Genomic DNA, 15,427 nt, shown 5'->3' on the forward strand with positions numbered 1-15,427 from the left:
TCCCTTTAATTTTATTTTCCCAAGTGCGTAAAGCTGAATGTGCACAAGTTAAAACATGCGCAACTTGCGAGTTACCTGTATAATATTTTCCCCCATCTGTATGTTTGTGTAGATTTAAGTAAGGGACAGGAATCTTACTTACTAATTCGATAAAAGTTGCAAACCAAAGAACTGCAGCTGGTAAACTGCAGTTTATAGAGTTGCCCCAGACTAGTGGTTGCTTTCTGAGTACAATATGTTTTTTTAATGTGCAAAACATTTGTTTCATGCCTGAAAACCTGTGCTAGATTTTTGCTGTGCAAGTGGGAAAGGACATTCCCAGTCATCGGCCTTCTGTATGTGCAGGTCACAAATGTACTGTTGAATGGGAGTAAACAGGGCAGCACTTTGGGACAGGGGCAGCAGATGCATTACAATATGTGTATAACTGTGTGCCAGTACGATCCTGGCACTTTCCCAGGTGTGCTTTTCCTGCTTCTCTCTCTCTCTCTCTTTATGCAGAGCTACTCTCTAGTAATTAAACTGGTGCCACTTGGCAATAAAGATTTTTGCAATTATAGAACACAAAGGTTGTCGTTCATTAGCAGAGCTCATGCAGAGCCCATGCATTGCATGTAGAAGGTCTGTGTCATTGGGATCTTGGGTGGAGGGGGTTTCTGGAACGCAGCTGCCAGTTGGAGCAGGCAGCACTGCACTAGGTGCCCCAGTTAGAAACATAGGAAGCTGCTTTATACTGAGTCAGAACCTTGGTCCACCCACTCAGGAAGGATCCAGCTTCACAAATATAACATGGGGGACACCTGGCTTGCCAGTAGTACATATGGAAAGGATCTAGGGGTCTTGGTGGACCACAAGCTGAACATGAGTCAATAGTGTGATGCAGCAGCAGCAGGAAACAAACAAACAAACAAACAAACAAACAAACAAACAACACCCCCAAAAAACTGACTCTATTCTATTCTAATGCTGCATCAACAGAAGTATAGTGTCCAGATCAAGGGAATTAATAGTCCCGCTCTATTCTGCCTTGGTCAGACCACACCTTGAATCCTGTGTCCAGTTATGGGCGCCATACTTTAAGAAGGATATTGACAAGTTGGAACATATGTAGAGGATGGGGAGACCAAGATGATTAAGGGTCTGGAAACCAAGCATTATGAGAAGGTTTTGAGGGAGTTGGGTATGTTTGGGCTGGAAAAGAGGAGACTGAGAGGAGATACTATGTCCACCCTCAGATATCTCAAGGGCTGTCACATGGATGAGGGAACAAGCTTATTTTTTTCTTTTGCAGAGGGTAGGACACAAACCAATGGCTTCAAGTTACAAGAATGGTGATTCCGACTAAACATCAGGAAGAACTTTCTGACAGTAAGAGCTGTTTGTCAGTGCAACTGATTCCCATGAGAGGTGGTGAACTGTCCTTTCCTGGAGGTTTTTAAGCAGAGGTTGGATGGCCATCTGCAATGAATGTTTTAGATGAGATTCCAGCATTGTACAGGGTTGGACTAGATGACCCTTCCAACTCTACAGTTCTATGATTCTATGTCTACATGACTAGAAATGTCTCTCCAAATTGGGGGGTGGGTGGGTCTCTCCTAGCCCAGCATGCAAGGCAGATGTTCTACCTTTTAGCTACAGCCCTTCCCTGTCTCAGTATAAGGAAGGCAGCCTTTGCCAGATGTTTTGAATGACAACTCCTACCAGCCCTAGCTAGCACAGTCTGATATAAGGCAGCCTCACATGCTCTTCAGGCATCTTGGGTCATGGATCCTGCATTAATTAAAAACAAAACCCGAAGAGGGGAATTAAACATTAGAAGTCCTCACAACTTTTAAGAAATAATGTTCTTTGCTTTCAGAATGCAACTGTGGACTAATCTTCTACCAGACATTGATTCCTGGACCTGTAATACCTGAAAGGCGGCAAGGTGTAGTGGTTAGAGTGTTGGACCAGACCTGGGGAACCAGGGTTCAAATACCCACTTGGCCATGAAGCTCTCACTGGGTGACCCTGGGCCAGTCACTCACTCTCAGCCACACGTACCTCACAGGATTGTTGTGAGAGTCATATGAGGAGGAAGAGAACGATGTACGCTGCCTTGAGGTCCTTGGAGGAAAGGTGGGATATAAATGTAATAAATAAATAATAATAATTAAATAATAACTCCAAAGTAGTAGAGTTCCACAACAATTGAATTGCCTTGGGAAGTTGTATGTAGCCTGTTTGTTGCTGGCAGGCCATCCCTGTACTAATCTTTTTTGAGTACTCAAATAAGGCCAGCCCTCCCAAAACATACAAATAATCGAAGAACTTGGCTTGGATAAGTCCTATCTAGCCATTTCCGATAGTGGTCTTCTGAGATGTTTCTGTGCAGGCTTCATTTCCACAACCCTATGCACTTCCCCTCTTCAACTGGCATTCAAAGGTATTCTGTACATGGAGGTCCGATTTAATTCTCATGGCTGATACCCATTGATAGGCCTGTTCTCCTCCATAAATATGTCCATATTAAAGCTATCTAAGTTCACAACCATCACCATACCTTGGCTTCTGTTGAGCATAATCTGTCCTCATTAGGTTTGTGTGAAGTTTGAGTTGTATTTGCGCCAGTGAGAGCCAGTGTGGCATAGTGCTCCGAGAGTAAGACCTGGGCAGACCAGGGTTCAGATTCCCAGTCAGCCACAAAGCTCACTGCCTCTCACCCTAGCCTACCTCACAGGCTTTGAGCTCCTTGGAGGAAAGATGAGATAGAGTTGAAAGGGACCCCAAGGGTCATCTAGTCCTGCAATGCAGGAACCACACCTGACGAATCCTCAATAGATGGCCATCCAACCTCTGCTTAAAAACCTCCAATGAGGGAGACTCCACCACCTTCCGAGGAAGTGCATCCCACTGTTGAACAGCTCTTACTGTCAGAAAGTTATAAATGTAATTTTTTTAAATCTCCCCCCCAAAATAAAGTAAAATTTGCTGTCCTGAGTATATCTGAAAAATGAAACAAACGTTTTTCATACTTCTGGACAATCCCTCAGAAGTTGCACTAGACATTTTGAGTGCCTTCATGGCAACTACAGACCTTGGAAAACTAAGCAGAGTTTTGTGCCTGGTACAGTTTACTAAGGAAGGACAAGTCTTTGATGCAGTAATAACTTTGTGAGAAGCTTATTTGTTGGCATTAAAAAATATTTTAGTCACTTCAGTATCCACCAGCAGCCGTGGAAGAGCCCAGAGAAAGAATATTAAATCTTCAGAAGTTCTCTCCCTCCCCCCACATCCTTCCAGAGATTGCATTTTTCATAAGTAACTTGTGAGAGTTGAAATCTAAAGCTCCCAAAGCCTTTTAAATGTATTCAGAAGTGCTACTGAGGCTTAAAACCCCCAAAACTGGGGTTAGCTTTTAGTATTTTAGCTGTGCTTAGTTCCATAAATCAGCAAGGCTTCTCTCTGCTGTATCGTTAGCAGTTGAGTCGTATATGTGTTCACTCAGAAGTAAGCCAAGCTGAGTTAAATGGGACATACTCCCAGGTAAATATGTATAGGATAGCAGCCTAAATGAACATTTTGGCCTTTCGCTTGGACAGTCATTTTTCCTCCCATGTTATAATATTTGGAACTACCTGCCTAGAGAGACCAGACTGGCTTCCTCCTTGTACTTCTGCTGGCAGATGAAGACTGCTTTATTCTGACACACCTTTGGGAACTGACTGTTTGGTTTTGTTTAAGGAAGGGGCTGCTGCTGCTGCTGCTGCTGCTGATATTGCAAGAACACATTTCCTCTGGCTTGGTGTTTAGTGTGTGAGGAGGGAAGAGGGCTCTTACACTTAAATCCTGCTTGTGGGTTTCCCACAGGCATCTGGTTGGCCACTGTGAGAACAGGACATTGAACTAGATGAGCCATTAGCCTGATCCAGCAGGCTACTTCTTTTATTCTCAACAGTCAGATCCATTTCAGCTGCATCACTCTTTCAACAGAGCCTAATTGTTGAGTAACCCAAAGCAATGAGACATTTTTTGATGTGTTTATTTATTAAATTTCTTTATCTGAAGATAACAAGCTGGTTTACAGTATATATATATATATATATATATATATATATATATATATATATATATATATATATATATAAATGCATATCATAGAAACAAACAATAACAATAACACCCCCATGCATGGGTGGAACAGGTCAAGGTGAGAGTCTAGCGCACAGCCACCAAAATTCTGTCTTGCTTTAACTGTGACTGTATCCGTCTCCCACCCAGACTTTAAAGTATTTTAATTGGGCCTGAAATAGGTACACACATTTGTATGTGTGTTGGACTTCAGGTTCTTGTGATACATAAACAGCACTTGAAATGGTCCCACTTCCAACCTAAGCAGAATTGGTGGGAACCTGTGGGGTAGAAGTGCCATATTTCAAAAAGTAAAAATCAGTACACCCCTATGTTTGTTGAACTTCTTAAAGACAATCCCCAAAGTAAAAAACCCCACCAAAACAAAACACAAACACCAAAACAAAAAAAGTGAGTTTTTGATTGACTTGCCTAAGATCCAGGACTTGGTGCCACCTTTTGGAACTGCCCCCCCCCAGTCAATTCCATCTTTGAAATCCCGGTAATGTCCAGACATATGTCAGCCCTACTGTGGGGGAGCTTTTTTGGAGTGCTACATGAACAGCAGTTGTTAATTAGTGTATTGCTAATTGCAAGCTCTTGTGAATTTTTTGTTTTGGAGGGAAAGGCAAGAGTGTTTAAGGAAATATATTTCCTGAAAGTCTTCTTTCCTGAACTTTGATATGGAGAAGCAGGTTTCGGTTATTGGCTTGTGGTGAAAATCTGTTCTGTACATGCTCAGACAGTGTTTTTGAGGGACTTGCACACTCTTCACAGCTTTTGGTGTCTGACTCTGGTTCGAGGTGAACTCTTGCCACCTTACCAGCTTCTTAGCTGTAGAATTAGGTGAAGCCTCTGACAGTGGCTGAGCTGGTGTAATGGCACAGAATGTTAATGAATATTTCAACAGCTCAAGGAATAAGCTGGAGGAAATCTGCATTACAGCTTCTGTGACTGACAGCAAAGTTGTCAGTTTGCCTAGGATTTTTTCTCTTTTAAATGCACTCCTATGAAGTGGACAGGAGAGGGAGGTGTTGAGATACTGAGCAAGAAAGACATGGGATTTCTGAACTTAAAATTTTGACAAGAGCACTGTTCCTTTACATAATGCACTGAAGGTGAATTTCGTCAGCTCTGCATTCTACTGTAATGCAGCATCATGGTCTGAAAACCCAATGAGGGTCAAGCCCCAGTTGGGCTACATTTCACGTACTGATTCAAGCTACATCAGCTAATCATTTTGGCTGCAGGCTTCTAGGGTATTTTGAAGAGCTTTAATGGGTGCTCAGAAACCGTAACTTTGTACGTAGCCAAGAACTGGGTAAGCCATCATATCAACTCTTGTAACTATTAATACTCCTGAAATGTCAAACACTTTAAGTGTGTTGAAAGGAATGAAAAGCACCCTGTATAGTCAGCCCAGTCAAGCATGACAATGTGGAATAAAACTCTTTAGCTGAAAAGGCGCTGTGTGCGTGTGTGCGCGCACACACACACACGTGTTACCAAAACCCCCAACATTCATTCATAAGATTGTGCTTTCATTCATAAGATTAGTAGTCCTAAAAAAGTAAGGCGACCCTCTAGGTGTTGTTTAACTCCAATTCCCACCAGCCCTAGTCAGCATGGCCAATGGTCAAGAATGGTGGGAGTTGTAGATATAGGTTCTCCATCCCTAAATAGCTTTTCTAGTGCCCAGAAATCAGAATAAGCATTTGCCTCCACCCTGTTGATTTCCATCTCTGCATAGTGATCCTTGTTTGAACCTGCTGGAACGTATGCAGAGGAGGGAAACCAAGATGATAAAGTGTCTGGAAACCAAGACTTATGAGGAACAGTTGAGGGAGCTGGGTATGTTTAGCATGGTGAGACCAAGAGGTGATACCACAGCCATCTTCAAAGCCATCTTCTAAAGGACTGCCATATAGAAGATGGAGCAATCTTATTTTCTTCTACTTCAGAGGGTAGGACCAGGACCAGATTCTGACTAAACATTAGAAAGTACTTTCTGACCATAAGAGCTGTTTGACAGTGGAAACAATTCCCTCGGAAGGTTGTGGACTCTCTTTCATTGGAGGACTTTAAACAGAGGTTGGGAGTCCATCTGTCAGGGATTTTGAGCTAAGATTTCTGCATTTCAGTGGGCTGCACTAAATGACCCTATGAATCCCTTCCAACTCTACAATTCTGTGATTTCTTCCCACTGTGGGTTTTGCAGTTTGGAGGTTGAAAATGACCCCCCAAGAACATTTAAGCCACTTGAATAGCAGTTGGGAGAGCATGTGTACAGTCACACAGGTATTTGCTACTTCACCAGTACTGCAACAGAGTCCTAGAGTGTGGCAGCTGTTCCTTTGTGCCAGGAAGAAGACCCTGGGAAGACATATGGCTTAAGCATCTACCTTGCATGCAGAAAGTCCCAGGTTCACTTCCCAACATCTCCAAGAAGGGCTTGGGAAAGACTCCCTGTCTGAAATTCTGGAGAGTTGCTACCAGTCAGTGCAGGCAGTACTGAGCTGGGCGGACCATTAGGCTTGGCTTTGTACAAGGCAGCTTTCTACATTCCCTCACTCTTCTCTTGTCAGGTCATTTTGCTCAACCAGTATTTGATGTGATCAGGCTCTGAATCTGTTGGGCTTTGTAATTTGTTTCCAAGAAGGATAATACACCAGAGAGAACCAGAGCTGTTTCCCCCTCTTCCAAAATCATTTCAAAGAACCCCTTCTCTGATGTACTACATCTCCCTTTTCTTCTGTTCTTCCACTCTACTCTCTCTTTGAGCATCCTGGGAAGTTGCTTGCTAGAGTCAGTCAGTTTCAGCACCTGAGGGGCAGTCTTCCAAATGCAGAAAGAAAAAAAAACCCCAAACAACCTGCAGTTATTTAGGATACAGCAGATGTCTTAATTTTAATTTAAGAAAAGTGGAAGATTGCAATAATGTTCTTAATGCCTGCATTTATTTGGACATGGGTCTCTGCTGTTTCATCTATGACAATGATATATTAATGGTATTTATTATTTACTTAGCAAATTTGTAGTGCTCTCTTCAGCCAATCAATTAAGACAGTTCCTGCCCCACAACCTAAAAACACATGACACACAAGGGAAAGGGGACAGGGAGGGAAGAGGAAAATAGAAATCAAACACAGGCACCAATTATTAAACACAGTTGTTCTTTTCTTCTTCTTCTTTGGTGATCAATTGTAGCCGAGTAAGATTGTCTTCCATAAACACAATTTTAACAGTGAGTCGATGAGTGACTTGTGAAGGCCAATTCTGGATCTACAGTGGGGACATAGGTTTCTGAGTGGGAGTTGATCATGGTGAGGGTTTGCCAAGCACGCCTTCCTCTTAGCATGTTTCTCCCTTTCATCCTGAGTTTGAGTGTCTTCATAGCCCTTTGGCAAAAGCTGTTCTCCGACTGGAGTGCTCGCAGGCCAGTGTTTCCCAGTTGTTGGTTTTTATACTACATTTATTTAGTTTTGCCTTGAGAGAGTTTTTAAACCTGTTTTGTTGACCACCAGCATTACACTTTCCATTTTCAAGTTCAGAATAGAGTAGTTGCTTTGGAAGACATTGTTCTTATATAAGAAATTGTTCTTATAATGCCCACCTGGCACAGCTCAGGGGCAGGAGGTGCCTGGTGGAGCTGGAAGGAGTCCTTCTGCTTCCTGTCGCTCCCCCTGAGACAGTCTGGTGGAGCTGGAGTAGCACAGCAGAGTGAATTGAATGAGCCCCACTTCCCATCTCTCTCGCTACTGGAATGGCTGCCCCCATGCAGCAGTTGAGGGGAGAGGAAGCTGGTCTGTCACATCAGAGCCAACAGAATGAGCTAAGCTTCCCGGCTCTCTCACTGCTGGAGAAGGAGGGGGTTTTGAGGTGCAGATAATAAGCTAGCAAGCCATCACAGGCTTTCAAAGTCCTTACTCAGATGATAGTCTCCTCCCAACAGCTTGCAGAGTACAGTACAAAATACAAGCCTATTTAGGCATTAAGCAGTATATAAATTAATAAATAGTAGTAATCTTGCTCCCTTCAGTTGATTCTGTTCTCTCAAGTTAAAAGTCTGCCACTATCTCTGCAGGAAGACTGCAGGGTTTGTTGTATACTCCTTCATTAACTGCCTCGTGTACAAATACCTTGTGTTGCAGTAAGGCAGCCTTCACCAACCTGGTGCCTGCCAGATATTTTTTAGCCTACAACTCCCATAATCCCTCACCATTGGCTGTGCTGGCTGGGACTGATGGGAGTTGTAGTCCAGAACATCTGGAGGCCACCATGCTGATGAAGGCAGCAGTAGAGTGTATTGGGAACAAGAGCCAGGAGCTGTTCTACCTTGTGAAAATATAAAAGTCAGCAGTTACTCTGACTCTGTTCCTACTGCTCATCAGCACTCACAGGTCCTTGGTAAAGCAGAGAGTTGAAGAAAATTTGTAGTCCTCCTTTTGTTAAGAGTGAAGGGTGAATAAAGGTGATGTCCTCGACCCTAGGCATAGGCTCTTTAGAAGACAAAATGGGTGGTATTGGTTGTATTACATTTTCTTTCTTTAGATAAAGAAAGTGCTGACTTTGTCTAAAGGTGTTAAACAGTTCGGCAGGAATAATAAAAACATTACTGGACCAGCCAATAATTCTTGCCCCCACCCTATAGGGAACTATATACTTGAAATACACTTTAAGCACACTACTAATCTCATCAGAAATAAATTCAACCTTCACAATTAAAAATAAAGCTCAAGAGTAGAATTCCATTGCAGTATATTTTTAACTGTTCAGTTTGGTTCCTGTTGGGTAACTGATGTGCTAAAAGACAAAGATTACTAAAAGACTGCAAACTTGAATAGTCAACAATCTTCTTCTTTGGCAATCGCTCGTAGCCGAGTAAGATTGTCTTCCATAAACACAATTTTAACAATGAGTCTGTAAGTGACTGTGGAGGCCAATTCTGGATCCGCACGTCCTTCCACAGTGGGGACATTGGTTTCCAGGAAGGAGTTGATCAATGTGTGGCTTTGCCAAACATGCCTTCTTCTTAGCACTTTTCTCCCTTTCGTCTTGAGTTCAAGTGTCTTCAAAGCCCGTGACACCTTTGGTAAAGGCTGTTCTCCAATTGGAGCACTTGCAAGCCAGTGTTTCCCAATTGTTGGTGTTTATACTACATTTTTTAAAAAAATTGCCTTAAGACAGTCTTTAAACCTCTTTTGTTGACCACAAGCATTACACTTTCCATTTTAAAGTTCAGAATAGAGTAGTTGCTTTGGAAGACAATAATTCCAAAGACAACAATAATCATAGTTCTGTTAGGAAGCAAGCATTGTAAATGTGTGAAATGACCCACACTTTGGGCTAATTCCTGATTTGTTATAACTATTCACACAGCCATTGATTACTGCTGCTGCAACCTTATTGATCTGAATGCAACAGAATTTAAGAGCTTGCATTGGGAAAGATGCATTAGGCATGATCCAGAAAACATTATTTTTTATCATACTAGGTTTTTTTTTTTGTAAACTGCCATGATAGCCCTCTGTGGTATTCAGTGGAATGTAAATGTTAATAATGCCCATGCACTGAACTTACCATGTCATTGGACATTCACCATGTGAGTAACATAAGCTATGAACTTACTCTGACTTCTCACAAATACCGTATGTTCACTCTTGCACTGAGGTCTAATGTATGCAAAATGGCTACTGCATGAAGAAGACTTTACATCCTTTCCACATGCCAGTTCTGTCCATGCAGCAGGCTGTGCGTATGCAGTCATTTAGCTATATGGGTTGGTGAGTATGGCTTAGCCTCCTGACCGCAGTCTTCATGATGAGCTACTGCACATACAATACCATGTTCAAACATGTTCAGCACAAATAACCATTAAAAATTGCCTCCATTTGGGTTCAGTCATTGATCCTGAGGAAATAAATGTGAAGAGGGTGCTAAAAGAATGGAACAGTCCCCTCCCTTCCCTGGCCGAAATGAAATAGCTGAAAATATTTGTTGAAAGTGTGAGGCTCAGAGTCATGCAGAAGCTGTCTTTACCTTTTCAAAAAGCTGTTTATTAAAATAAAGTCCTCGGGACTTTTTGAATCAGGGATGCTGTCAGATCACCATTTCTACAAATAGTGCTTTTCAAAATTGCTTTTTAAAAGTTGTTACCTATGCAATATGAGTTGGCAGAGGTCACTAAGGCCGTTCTGAAAGTGAAGAGAATCATGGATGAGATTAATATGTTTAGATTTCTCCTCCCCCTCAGTACTTTTGATGTGGTGAATCATGGTATGAAGCTTTTTGACCTTCCTTAGATATTTGCAGTCCGATATTAATATAGTCTTGTGTAAGCAACATTCAAAATTACTCAAACTTGGATTTTACCAAAATATCTCTACAGGTACTTAAGATCTCTTTCAATGTGTTTATACTGGTGTATTGAAGACTGTGGAATGTGGCTGGGAAGGAAGCAGCAGAGCACGTGATAGGCATACAAAATGTCCTGAAGTTTGATCCCTGACATCTGTAGGTAGAGCTAGGAAAAGCTTCAGCCTGAAGCTCTGGAGAGCCAGTGTGGCAATACTAACCAGTTGCCATACTGATTTTTTCTTAAAGCAGCTCCCTGCAAAGCAAAACATCTGTTTTGCATGTAGAGGGTCCTACAGTCAGCCCTAGGCATCTCCAGGTGGAACTCAGAAGGGTTCCTACCAGAGACCCTCGAGAGCCGCTGCTGGTCATAATGGAAGACAATACTGATCTAGATGTATTATGTGGCGTCTCCTTACTTTGCTGTGGCTACCTACTTTGAAACCAGACACATGGACTCACACTAGGACCCAGCACCTCAAAAGGTCTATGCTTCACCCATTAGGCAGCTGAGCTGAAATCTGTTGCCCCATGCTAACAGGATTGTGATGAGGCACTACAAATCCCTCAATGGGGACTGTGTGATGACAGCTTTACATTTTTATGTATATAAAAAGAAAAGAAAATTGTATGTCTGTGTTTTTCCATTATCATAAATGTAGGAGATATTCTGGCAGAAATTATGGCTGACTATTCTAGTTCTTAAAAACTAGAGGATGTTGGCTTTGGACACAAGAAGACTGCAATCATAGCTGGTGGGTGATCACATCCATTTTAATAATGTTGTTTGTATGTGATAACCAGTTTCACATAACCAACATACTTAAGTCTAATGAAGGGATTAAGACCATAGAGTAAGCTGTCTGGCCAAGCTTAGTTCAACTTGGGAAGGACCATCAAGTCTTTGTTCCCCTAGTCTACCTAAGAAGCTCAACATGTGAGGAGGTCTGAGGGGGTTGCTCCAAGCTCAGACTGCTTAACTCTCACAAGCCACTCTTGCATTCCCTTACTAATTAAGCCAGGTCTTACAGGTTGTGAAACTTTTTCTAACTACTACTATATGGAAAAGTGCACGAATCTGTCTTTTGGAGCATTCGTAAGTAAAACATTTTAAACTTATCAAACGTGATCTTTTTCTATGTCAGGGGAAGAGGAGAACTTTGGAAGAAACATGGAAGGGCATATTTTAAAAGTCCAACACCCTATATTTCCATGGGTACTTGGGGGCATATTATATGTTTATTATCTGTGCCACCTTGCAGTACCTCCTTCAATATGCTCTGGGGCTCCTCCAAACCCTGCAGAGTAGATTTGGGAGAGATGAAGGGGGAAAGAGAGGAAGGTGAAGATAGTTCCATTGCATAAGTGGAAGTCACTCCACTCACATAGTGACCTGGTTGAGATACTCTGGAGTCCCAGCTTGTTATAAATATTAATGGCTTCGGAACTGAACACATATCAGAGATCCGGTAGATGGGCATAAAACAGAGTACAGTCATATGGCGAAGTTGGATGACCCTTGGTAAGATAAGTGCATCATCGCCTGGATTCTAGTGCCTGTGATGACTTCCTAGACCTTGGCCCCCTAGTATTGAGCTATCAGACAAGTACATTAATACTTGTGCTGTATGATGAGTAATAAAGATGTTTCTCCAGCAATTCTTTACAGAGGAGAGGAGGCTTTTGTGAGAGGACCATGAGTTCAGTTTGAAGAATCATATCCTAGGAGGAAGTTCAGGTTTCTCTTTGAACCAGGTTTTTTTTTTTTTCAAAAAGACAATTGTATTATAGCTAGGCGTCTTCCTTAAAAAAACAATTTATTTTTTAAAAATTTATTTACCTTAAAAAATACAGGTACTTACTTTTATCCGCTTTAGGTGGATGCATGAATTCACAAATTAGTGCCATTCCAGTTTGTGTCATTTGGAGTCTGTTCTATCCTGTTTCTGCAGCAGTGTGCAGATTTGTGTTAAAGAAATGAAACGTTCACCAAAATCAGAACCCCCCGTGCCCCCTCAAACTCCAAAAGAAATAAATTTTACAATGTGGTCAGAGTTGTTGTTGTTGTTGTTGTTGTTGTTGTTGTTGTTGTTCTTCTTCTTCTTCTTCTTCTTCTTCTTCTTCTTCTTCTTCTTCTTCTTCTTCTTCTTCTTCTTCTTCCATTAAAGAAACTATTTTAAAAGCAAGCAATAACTAGCTAGAAAATGTGAGGACTGAGGCTTTAGGTGCCCCTGGGTGTGAGGGGACGCCATAACATGCCATCCCAAACATTTACATATTGCCCTTGGAAAATCACCATGGATCTGTGCATCCTGGCTGCTCCAACTGGCAAATGCTACTTTTAAAAAGTATCTCTCTTTCTTCCTCCTGCTTTTCCTCCTTTTTCTTCTTCTTCTCCTCCAGCCCTCAAACCTCCTTGTACAATTTGTTGTGCAGATTCCTCAGACCTGTGTTTTGATCTGAACATTAGTTCAAGAGGTGTGACTCAAGTGAGTTTACCCAGGAGTGAGTTTCCCCATAACAAATTCCTTAAGCGTTCCTACTAAGGATAGCTTTCATTTGTTTAATCAACTTTCAGCTTAATGAACCAATGCTTCTGCTCCTCCTCAGAAGGAGAGACAGTCTTCTGAAGGGAACAAGAGAGAATATTACCATAAAGTACCAGTATGAAATTGTCTTAAAAACAATGAGCCAAATTTGCCCTTAACCGTGCTGATTATAATTGACCCCTGTAGATTAAAATCAGCCCCCTCACATTAATCAAGTAAACTTTATTTGATTGCAGCCCTAGTTTAGAGGAGACATTCAGTCATTAAGGTTCACCTGTTGGGGAACATGAATTCATAGCATTGAAGCCTTATCTACTGTTTCTTTTCTAACTTGTAATAGTTAATTTGGGCAGCAGAATAGACCTACTGGAGGCCCCTCTGTACAAAAACAGTTGTGTGTCTGTCAGCTGGCTCATGTCATTAAGATCACTGAAATCACCTGTAGGAGCATCATTGATTGTTCCCCAAGTTGGCAAGGCTCATTTGGCAACCACAAGAAGCTGAACCTTTAATGTCGTTGGCCCAGTCCTGTGGAACACTCTGCCACAGAGATTTAGCATGCTCCTTCTGTGCCAGCTTTTAAATGCCTGCTGAAAACTTTTCTATTCTATCAGGCCTGTGCAGGCAATTAAGAATATACTCTTCCACACTGACTGACTGATGTCTGTTTTTAACTTTTTAATATGGTTTTTATTGTACTCTTTTATGTTTAGTTCCTGTAAACTGCTTTGATATATTTTTATGACATAAAGGTAAAGGTAAAGGGACCCCTGACCATTAGGTCCAGTCGTGACTGACTCTGGGGTTACGGTGCTCATCTCGCTTTACTGGCCGAGGGAGCCGGCGTTTGTCCGCAGACAGCTTCCGGGTCATGTGACCAGCATGATTAAGCCGCTTCTGGCGAACCAGAGCAGTGCACGGAAATGCCGTTTACCTTCCCACCGGAGCGGTACCTATTTATCTACTTGCACCTTGACGTGCTTTTGAACTGCCAGGCTGGCAGGAGCAGGGACCGAGCCACGGGAGCTCACCCCATTGTGGGGATTCGAACCACCGACCTAGGCTCTGTGGTTTAATCCACAGCGCCACCCGCGTCCCTTTTATGACATAGCGGTATATATATTTTTATAGTTAAGTTGGATTTGAAATGAAGATTGTGGTACTTACTAGGTGGCACTAAGTTATGATGTCCCATTTATGCAGTGGACTACGTCTTGCATAAACATGATTTACCCTTCCTCCCTTCTCTCCGAATGCTCCCATGCAACCCCCAAATCTGCTTCAGAAAGAAGGGGTATCCTTTGGCACCCATGGGGGAATATAGGAGAGAAGAGGAGAGGATAGGTATTTGTGCCACATTCACTGGCATGTGGTCTGATCCAAGGTGAGTCTACAACAGGAACACTACCATTGTGCAAACAAGAGGTTAAGAATGCATGTTTTGGTTAAAAGTAGGTCCCGAGTCTGAAAATGTGGGAAATACCTGGCTTAGAGGTTCTGTTTACAATGAAGTGGCATATAAATGATGTTAAATCCTGTAAATAAATGAAATAACTCATTGGAACTACCCAACATTTCTGACGGTCCCACCCAGACACACAGTCTCTACATTGTAGTATTGCTGTCACTCTACTTGGGCCAAGGTCTTGATAGGCAATGAAAGTAGTTTCCAAAAGGAAACACAGCTTTATAGGTACACCATCAGCTTTCCTAGTTGCAGAGGTTGTGTGTGTGTGTGTGTGTGTGTGTGTGTGTGTAGTCTGGAGTATCCAGTTGAATCTCCTCAGCATGATGCGAGGTGAGTGGCCTGCATGCCTCATAACTGTAGAGAATCCCAAGTCTTTTATCTTGTGTTTTCAGCATGACAGTGACAGGTGGTGACTTGAAAAATTGCTGGAGTCACAGCCTCCCTTGACCTCCTGATCCAACACTCAGTCTTACACAATTTCCTGAACACCTCCGAGAGCCTCACATTTATTCCTCTGCCTGGCTGCTACCATCCTAGATGTCTGATACATTTGCCTAGTTGCAGGGGTGAGGCGTTCTTCTTTCCTGCTAATGATAGGCGATTTGGAGTATAAATTTACTGGTTGTACTTCAATTTAGAATGCTGAAGTTCTATAAGCAATTTTACTTTAAGCAAACTATAATGCTGGTTTTAAATGTGTTTTAAGGTCTTTTAACTATGGCTTTTAATGAGGTTTTTATCACTGTGCATTTTATAATGATCCTTTAAAGTGTTGTAAGCTGCTCTGAATCCCAAATTGGGGGGGGGGGGTCGGGTCAGGATATAAATTTATTAAGTAAATAAAATGGACATTAGACGCATTTCTGTGGATTGTGATGCTTCTTCTAAGTTCGTTTGAAATGCTTTTGAGTTTAAGGCCGTGCAGCAGTTAATCTGGCTCCAGTGT

The 15,427-nt window shown here is 42.1% G+C and overlaps 1 protein-coding gene and 1 long non-coding RNA gene across 3 annotated transcripts in view; one reads left to right on the forward strand and one right to left on the reverse strand.

Moving 5' to 3' along the window:
- LOC309362329 overlaps positions 1–856 on the reverse strand; it is a 368,586-nt gene extending 367,730 nt beyond the window's left edge. The window contains exon 1 of the long non-coding RNA XR_014164916.1: positions 781–856. This is a non-coding gene — a long non-coding RNA (uncharacterized lncRNA). The remainder of the gene's footprint in view (positions 1–780) is intronic.
- NEXMIF (neurite extension and migration factor) overlaps positions 1–15,427 on the forward strand; it is a 211,682-nt gene that overhangs the window by 15,568 nt on the left and 180,687 nt on the right. The gene's annotated exons all lie outside the window — the stretch shown is intronic.

Source organism: Podarcis melisellensis (assembly GCF_964234715.1).
Source record: "Podarcis melisellensis genome assembly, chromosome: Z".
Lineage (NCBI taxonomy): Eukaryota > Metazoa > Chordata > Lepidosauria > Squamata > Lacertidae > Podarcis > Podarcis melisellensis.